Below are 9,542 nucleotides of genomic sequence, written 5' to 3'. Positions count from 1 at the left end.
GACTTAAACTCCACTAATTCTGCCGACTAGAAATTCTTTCTAACACACTCAATAATAAAACCTTGGAGTTGATCTTTATTTAAAGATTTTATGTATTTATTTGTGAGAGAGAGCATAAACAGGGGGAGAGCAAGAGGGAGAAGCAGACCCCCACTGAATGGGGAGCCCAACATGGGGCTCCGTCCCAGAACCCTGACATCATGAAATCATGACCTGAGCCAAAGGCAGACCTTTAACCAACTGAGCCACCCAGGCACCCCTGAAGTTGATTTTGACAAAAATACTTTTGAATGTGACCTGGCCAGTTCTTAGGATGTTAATTCTATTTGGCCATGTCATATGCTAATTGATCTCTAGGGTGCAGGTAGATTAGAGTTAAATTGCTCACACAGAGTTCCTAATGTTTATATACCACAGCATTGTAAAGTAAATTACAACAGACAATAAAACCAAAAGAAATATCAGAAAAAAGATTTTTTAAAAGCTCCAACATCAAAGTGAAACTGTACTTCTGCTTTGCTCTGTACTAGTAACTACGAGATCTAATTGTATGTGTCCTCAATTATTGTGCTGGAGAGAGTGAGTGTATATGGCTTTATAACATTTAAACAAAAACAGTTTAAAGCAATTTACGGCCTTAGTTGATGTAGCATCATGGCTCCTTTATGAGATTCCCCATTAACAAAGCCCTTTATGTAAGGCTTTATTTGATGGATATTTTTTTCTTTTCTTTCTTCTTCTTCTTCTTTTTTTTTTTTTTTTTTAACAAGAAGAGCCACAAGTACTGTGGCTGCGCAGAAAAATATCCCAGAGATAGGTTGTCATAGGAACTGTGCCAGAAGAGCAGCTACTCAATAGAAGGTACCATCCAAAGAAGAGAGGAAGGAACTGATCTTGAAACGTCTCTTACCATCCGTTTTAAGGAACAAATTTTTCATGACTGTCCTCATGGAAATTGCCCTCAGTGACAGCAGGGGTAGGTGAGATACTAGAAGGCTATGAGGCTAATGATATATATACCTCATAGGATTTTTGTAGAAGATATAAAATAGATAAAATACATTAAATACCTACCCTATAAAGTCCCTGAAATATATTAATAATAAATAATAATTATCTTTACTATTTCATGTAACCCTCACTAGAGTTGTCTGAGGAAAACACAGTCGTTATTCAAATTTTCCAGATGAAAAAATGAAGCACAGAGAAGTTGAATTGTTCAAGGTCACATGGTAAGTGGTAGAGCTGGAACTCAAATGCAAGGTTGTCTGACTCTAGGGCTCTTGCCCTTAACTTCTCTGTTGGGCTAAACTAGTAGGCCGTCAATAACTGGTAATAATTATAAAAATGCTTCTTTGGTGGTGAAATAGTAGTGGGGGTTTAAACTGCTATGAGATACATATGGCAGAATGTTATAGCATTTCTGTTTTGTTTTTCCCTTGAGCTTATTTTTCTTAAACCACACAGAAATGTGGTCCCACAGGAAGACAATCACTTTGTCCCATTCTCCCCTCCTTATCCCCAGTGCAGAGCTTCAGGTTGCCCCCACCAATTGATGTCCTTCTAGAGAACTCTAAAAAAACTGAGAACTTTCTCTCTCTTTCTCCCTCCCTCTCTTTCTTCTCCCTCTCCCCCTCCCTCTCTCTGCCTCTCTTCTTTCTGCCCTCCCCCCCTTCCTGAAGGAGGAATTCCTAGCTGGAACTTCCTTACTATACATTCCCCAAAGTTTTGAGACCCTATGTTTTGGGCTAAATTTTGTCCCCTCCAAAGTTCATATGTTGAAGTCTGTGAAAGAGAAAATTATTCATTCATTATTCATTCAAATCATTCATTTGTTAAGAAACATTAAGGCAGAATTGATTCAGGGGACTATCACTATAGGTATAGGGGCCAGGACAGTGCCGGGGGTGGGGGCGCTATAGTAGGGGAGAGAGATTGGGCTCAACTTCGAATACAAAGAAAAATGGAAATTTGTAGCCACAAAGCAGGGTTGAGGATCAGTGGACAGAAAATTACTAAGAGGAAATATAGGTAAGGGAGGATTCTGTCTCAACAAACCTGACAGGATTCTTGCTGAAGTTAGGCAAAGGTGATTAGATATCATCTGGGGGAAGGTGGATCACAAGGAACCCAATCAGATATTGAGGGTGATCAGATATCGAAGATGGGAATTTCTTGTTAAACTGACTTAGCAGGATTCTTGCTAGAAATAGCCTACAAGGAAGTCTACATGGGAGCCCAAGTTCAGGCCTAGTGAAAAAGAGAGCTCAGAAGAGTCTGACCAAAGTTTGGTCAAGGTAAGAATCTTTGTCAAATCCTAACCCCCCCAGTACCTAAGAATGTGACAATAATTGGAGATAGAACCCTTAAAGAGATAATTAAGGTAAAATGAGGTCATTTGTGGTGTCCTTCTAAGAAGAGGAAGTTAAAAGACAGACACACACACACTGAGGGAGGACCAGACGAAGACACCAGAGGAAGACAACCATCTATAAGCCAAGGAGAAAAGCCTTTAGAAGAAACCAACCCTACCAACGCCTTGATCTTAGACTTCCAGCCTCCAGAACTAGGAGAAAATAATTTGCTGTTGTTTAAGCCTTCCGTCAGTGGTACTTTGTTATGGCCGCCCTAGCAAACTAAGACACCCTGTAGTGGTCTGAGCATCTTGAACTTTATTCAAACCTGTGTCACCTATTCCCCATGACATCTCTACTCTTGGCCTTCTGTGGCTGTGTCTGTTTAATTGTAGTTAAGCGCCGGGTGTGGAATGTGAACCTCTGTGTAAAATGGCACAGGTTTCCTCTGGAAAGGGCTCTGTGAAGACTAAATCCAGGAAAACTAACCAAGGTACGTGGTGCTTTCTCTTGTGTTCTTAGACCTGCCTCCCACTTACCCAGAGTGGATCTTCCTTGGAGTAAACAGTTTGTTCAACTCTAGATGCAAGTTCTTACAGGACTGCCCTGCCATTAACTTTTTATATGTCTCTTTACCACCTCCACCCCACCCCCAGTTAATTTCTGAATTCACAGACACTGAGATTGTGCCTATGAATTATTCATTTCTGTACTCCCTACAAGTCCTGGTTCAAAGAAGGCACTAATTTATGTTTGGATTTTTTGAATGGAGATTATGTATGTATGTATCTATATATATATTATATATATATATAATATTTCTTCTTTCTTTATCTCTGATGAGGGGATTTTTGTAATAGAAACTCAAATGAAATTTAAAGCACATTAAACCTGTGATGCTGTAATAGTCAATGTCATAAGAAAAAGGGTTTATTTTTATTTTATTTTTTAAGATTTTATTTAATTAATTTATTTTAAAGATTTTATTTATTTATTTGAGAGAGGATGAGAGAGAGGGGGAGAGGGAGAAACAGGCTCCCCGCTGAGCAAGGAGCCCGATGTGGGGCTCAATCCCAGGGCTTTGGGATCATGACCTGAGCCAAAGGCAGATGCTTAACTGGCTGAGCCACCCACGTGCCCCTTAAGATTTTATTTTCAAGTAATTTCTACACCCAATGTGGGGCTCAAACCCACAACCCTGAGATCAAGAGTCACATGATCCACTGAATGAGCCTGCCAGGCACCCCAGGGTCTACTTTTATTTTAAATGCTCCAATCAGAAGATTCTGAAAATGCCTAAGCCTCTTCTTACAAGGGAGACTGCAGGTATGATGGAGATTGAGTTGTCTAGGAAAAATGGTCATCATGACTTGAAGGAATCTTACTGCCTACTTTACTCTCAAGATGTAGCCAGTGCTCCATGGAGGGGGTTAGGCATCACTGGGGAAGTGGGGAGAGAAAGGAGATTGCAGAGGAAAGGGATTCCCAGGCTCCCACTCAAGAAAGACTCTGTAAAGACCTTCAGGCAGCTCATTGGAAAATTAGTATTTTACCTGCAAACATCCTTTGGCTTTCTTGTGTGTCTGGACTAGCAACTAGTAGGATTCTCTTTGGTAATGAACTGTGCCTCCTTCTCAGACTTTTGGCAGAAGAAAGGGAGGATATATTTGATTATGAACTGCATCCAGCTGATCATGTTGAACCATGGAAACAGTGCACCTGCTCCTCAGTCCTGACCAATGGGAGATGCTTGCTATATTGGGGGGGGGTCTAGTTAGAAACAAGATACAGTCTTCCATAATACACCCTTCACCTGGCTCTTCCAGAGACATGATCCAAGGAAGGTCAACGTCTCCTGAAAGTGTTAGCAAAAAGCTGGGTCATGAGCATCCATTATTTTTGGACAACAGTAGGTGATGGACAAGGAAGACACGTAACTAACATCATGTGTTTTTGCACTCCGTGGATCACAGTCCTTCAGGAGTTTACTGTTGATAAGACAGTTGCCAATATGCTACAGATTTGTGTCGGGAACACCAAAGAAACAGAAATCAATCAGTTGTGAAGAAGCAGAACAATCCTCTATTAGACTTTGTATATTATCAAAAAAGAGCACAAGGGAAGGTCAAATCTACCCTCCAAGTTCCTAATTATAATTCAGAGAGCCAGGAGGGAAAGGGAGTGGAGAAAAAGTTAAAAAAAAAAAAAATTAAAAAGTCTGCTTGGAGTTTGGGAACACTGAATAGAGACTGAAGATATTTCTGTCTTTGATGTCAAACATCAACATAGTCACTTTTTTCCCCCTAAAGGCATTTAATTTTGTGAGATTGAATCCTTCTTTCCGATGCCTAGAAAAACATAAATGCCATCAACTGTTTGATCTCATCTGGGTAGTTTGAAGGCTCTTTGTTTGTGGGTAGGGAAGTTAACACGGCAAAAAGCACTAATACCCTACAATATGCCAGCTTTGAATGATTCACAGCAAACAGTCACAATGCAGGTCAGATGGTGCATTTCTGATGTAAAAAAGAAAAAAAAAGATTACTTAAAAGTGTCTATCCAGAAAACACAAGACGTTTGTATTATTAGTCATCCACTGAAAGCTAAGTAGCATTGGGATATGGTTATTTTAAGTTACAGTTTGAAAAACCCAACCCAGTGATTTCTGAAAACAAACCAAAAAAAATGTGCTAATTTAAATGGTTTTGAAAATTGGCACAAAGGAGAAAAAAGGGCCTTTCATATGATGTATAAGGAAAATCTGTTGAAGAAAATTAGCTCCTGCAGGACTAGGATTGATAATGTGACATTTACTCACTTTGATCTAAATTTAACATCTACCCACGTTTTCACCGTTCCAGTGCCCTTCTGGTTACTATAGTGATCATACCTTGCAACTCAACATTTTATTCCTAGGTAACAGACAACAGTTGTGGACACCAGGGAGGGCATAGGTAAAAATCTGCCTTATTAAATACTATCTGGGGACGCCTGGGTGGCTCAGTTGGTTAAACCTCTGCCTTTGGCTCAGGTCATGATCCCAGGGTCCTGGGATCGAGTCCCACATCGGGCTCCCTGCTCAGCGGGGAGCCTGCTTCTCCCTCTCCCACTCCCCCAGCTTGTGCTCTCTCTCTCTCTGACAAATAAATAAATAAAATCTTAAAAAAAAAAATACTATCTGGAGTTTCCTAAGTGAAAAGGATCTCCCGGGGCACCTGGGTGGCTCAGTCGGTTAAGCGACTGCCTTCGGCTCAGGTCATGATCCTGGAGTCCCGGGATCGAGTCCCGCATCGGGCTCCCTGCTCGGCGGGGAGTCTGCTTCTCCCTCTGGCCCTCCGCCTCTCATGCTCTCTCTCTCTCAAATAAATAAATAAATAAATCTTAAAAAAAAAATAAAAAGGCAAGAATATTAAAAAAAGAAAAGAAAAAGAAAAGCATGTCTCTCTTCCCTGCTCCCTCCCCCTCTTTTCAGCATGGGTTAGGCTTGCTACACCTAATGAGATTGAGAGACCCCCAAACATAAGCTGTACCAGCAGACTCAAGAAGCGTGTTTAGGTACTAATTGTGTGTGTAAGGACCTTGACTTGATGGAATAGCATGGCTGGTGGAACAAAAAATAAGGGTTCTAAAATAAGTACTTTTGGGACACCTGGGTAGCTCAGTGGGTTCAGCATCCGACTCTCGATTTTGGCTCAGGGTGGTGGGGTGGTGGGGAGTCTGCTTCTCCCTCTCCCTCTGCCCCTCCCTTGCCTCGCAAGTGCACTCTCTCTGTCTCTCAAATAAATAAAAATCTTTAAAATAAGTACTTTGCAGCTGGAGCTGACCTAGAAAGTCACTCCTGATGTTTAATGAAGCTGTGGACAAAAAAATACCCTCAATAGTTGGAACATCTGTTCTGTCTAGTAATGTACCATATTCAACGTTTATTCTTCTTCTAATATAGACAGATCCATGATGTAGGGAGGTTTTCTTTTCCCCACAAAAGCAACTTGCATTTGAAACTTTCAGATAAATGCAGAAGAATCTCCTGACCACTGAAAAGACAAATAGTAAGTACTTCACTATATTGTGCTCCATACTTTTAAAACATCTTGTCAAAAGGCCTATTTCAGCTCTCCAATAAAAAGAGTGTTGAAAAAGATTCACACCTGAGTAGCACCGAGATATTCCAACATTCACATTTCTAGGTATTGGCCCTGTGATGTAGTCTTAATGTGTTAGAGATAGCAACAAGTCAATTGAAATGAAGGGTTCTGAAACAAGGACTCACACTTTTTGTTTTTTTAAGTAATCTCTACCCCTGACATAGGGCTTGAACTCATGACTCCAAGATCAAGAGTTGCATGCTCTACAGACTGAGCCAGCCAGGTGCCCCAAGAACCCACACTTTGATTTATTTATTTGTTTGTTTGTTTTTGTTTTAAAGATTTTATTTATTTATTTGAGAGAGAGAGAGAGCATGAGCAGGGTGAGTGAGGGGCAGAGGGAGAAGCAGACTTCTCGCTGAGCCGGGACCCTGGGATCACGACCCAAGCCGAAGGCAGATGCTTAACCAACTGAGCCACCCAGGTGCCCCAACCCACACTTTTAAATCTAGCATTTCCATTGACACAGTAAGCAAAGGCAAACATAAACAAAAAATTTAATAAAACAGACCCCCCCCCAAAAAAACTGGAAAAGTGGAAAGTGATAAAAAGAGAAGGGGAATATTAAGAAATATAAATTCAAATGTGTACAGAAACCTAATAGTAATACCGATGGTAACAGTTACGAATCTTTCCTTATGTGCCAACCCTAAGACAGGTACCTTAACTTTCATCCTTGTGTTTAATCCTCATGACTGCTATAGGAGACTGTCATTATTAACACCTCCATTTTACAGATGAGGAAGTAAAGCCGAGATTATTAAAGTAACTTGTTCAAGAGTTTCCAGTTACGCTGGTAAGTGGTAGGACTTGTACATATTTTAAAAATTAACAACAAAAAAGCCCAGGCAGTCCAGAGAGACGTTATGGGTAGTCGGTCTCACCAATGTCAAAATATAACTTAGGAGATCCTTGGAGCTTGAACTGTAGCCCAAACCAATTGATTCATAGTCAAGAGTCCAGAACAGGTACCCAAAACTCCCCTTGAAAGGAGGGGACCAGAAGCTGGGATGTAGATTTGACTTTCATAAAGCCTTTTTGTTTTTCTATATATGGAAATCTTCATATGCCCGTTAATAAAAATATTTACACTTAGGTATATAGCCACATCCTCCAATTGGGAAGTGGAGTAGGTAGAAAGTCCTTAGAATACCTGATACGCCAGAACATGATAGTTGTAGACCTTATGTTTTTTTCTCCTACGAAGTAGTCTATGGACCAAAATTGGTGGTAGGTTTATTTCTGTTCTTGGGAACTCACAGTGGTTGTCGAACACTGATAATCATATTTCATTACAGCCTGGTGCAATTTTAGTAGTTAATTCTGCAAGCATGTATTATTGATTATTGTTCCATAGGAATCAATCACGGATGAAATGTAAGAGTCGTCTCTTGTAAAGTGACTTCCATAAAATTTAATGGGTTTTTACCAAACTTCTAAATGACGGGTAGAAAAGGACAGTAACTGCAATGCACCACAAGAGGGCGCGCTGGTACTTTTAAATTCAATAACTTGGCAGGGACCGTGAGTATAAAGACAAGCTGCAGATTTCAGTTACAAGCCAGGTGCTCTTCTACAGTCATTCAATATCAAATCCCCAAGATTTTTAAAGTAACTTTTGTGGGATTTGAAAACAGTGATGAGGTTTTTAAGGCACACTGTTTTTTATTTTCATAGAAATAAATGAGATTTTTTTTCCCCCTAAAAACATATTTTCCTGGGTTAATATTTTATTAGATATATACTTTGTACCATTGCCTGTTATCAAGACAGCTTGGAGAAAATGAAAGAAAAAATTGTTTCTTTTTTCTTATCATCAATACAAGTTACAAATTGTTGAAACTGGGGTTCATTTTAGTAAATGGAGAAAAGGTTAATTGGAGAGAATTATGACAAATTAATAGAGATTCACATAGTCTTCTCCATACTCGTTACCCTCACACAAGTAACAAGGTGATTCATTATGTATTAAAGACTGGCTTTTATTGACAATACTGTCTGTTATTGTTAGGTCCTAATAGTGCCTCTTTAATAACCATTGAAATCTGAACATGGGATTGCAAAAAGGATATGAATGTTGTACCCTAAGGTTATGGATTAAAAATAAAGAAAAACAGGCAAAAGACAAAATTCTCGTAGCATATGTGGCTTGAGGTGACCCTGGAAGTTTATGTGGTGTTTCTCTGTCAGAGGAAAATTTATAAATGTTTTCACTGGAAATGTTCTTTTAGTTCAGGGATTGGCAAACTTTTTCTGTAAAGGGACAGATAGCAAATACTTCTGGCTTTGCAGGCTTACAGTCCTTGTCTACTTGGAGCTACTCACTTTTGCTACTATAGCATGAAAGCAGCCATAGACAGGTAAATGAATGGGGCTGGTTGTGTTCCAATAAAATGCTATTTACAAAAAACAGGTGCCAGGCTAGATTTGGCCCCAGGATCATAATTTGCCGAACCTTGCTTTAGTCTAGTTGTGGATCCCTTAACAGAAAAGGGGTGAAGGAGTAGAAGAAATTGCTTTGGAGACCTGGACTTGGGGGAGGAGGACCTCTAACTGAAGAGTATAAGGATATAAAAAGCTTCACTCAGGTCCCAAGAGATGCTCAACAGAGTCCTTAGCAAGAAGCCAAAATAAGAGCTGTCTTAGGAAGAAGTGTATTTTAGAAAATTGGTTGAAACATGTGCATAGGCCTACGTCTAAAATAAGTAAAGCCCTGAAGGTGCAGTAAATCAAAAATATCTGAGAGATGGGGAGTTTGCCCTGAGCATCAGTAGCCCTGGCATGGTGAGCCACCAAGAAGTAAGGAAAATCTGGAACCCTGCAGGAAACTACAGAGTTTTGCAGCAAGACAATTGTGGGTGATAAATTAGCCCTAAGAATGGACTTTCGGAACATCAGGAAGCACTTATGGACAACTCAAGGACATTTTCTAGAGGACTGCTGGACCTTTAGATATGTTGAAAATAGTTTCCTTGGTTCATAGAAAGAGCAGATACATTTCCTTAGAGTGACAGATGCATTATATTTTGATTTGGGAGATGAG

General features: G+C 40.0%; 1 long non-coding RNA gene across 1 annotated transcript; it reads left to right on the top strand.

Annotated features, from left to right (window-relative positions):
* Positions 1–1,146: 1,146 nt before the first annotated feature.
* Positions 1,147–6,461, top strand: LOC141372615 (uncharacterized). Its single transcript, XR_012377939.1, has 3 exons — positions 1,147–1,232; positions 2,750–2,847; positions 6,298–6,461. It is a non-coding gene; the product is annotated as an uncharacterized lncRNA (long non-coding RNA).
* Positions 6,462–9,542: the final 3,081 nt, after the last annotated feature.

The sequence above is a fragment of the Callorhinus ursinus genome, unplaced genomic scaffold (genome assembly GCF_003265705.2).
Source record: "Callorhinus ursinus isolate GAN/ISIS: 27379988/994484 unplaced genomic scaffold, GSC_fseal_2.0 scaffold1, whole genome shotgun sequence".
NCBI lineage: Eukaryota > Metazoa > Chordata > Mammalia > Carnivora > Otariidae > Callorhinus > Callorhinus ursinus.
The sequence above is the reverse complement of the archived record's forward strand: the minus strand, read 5'-3'. Positions and strand labels throughout refer to the sequence as shown.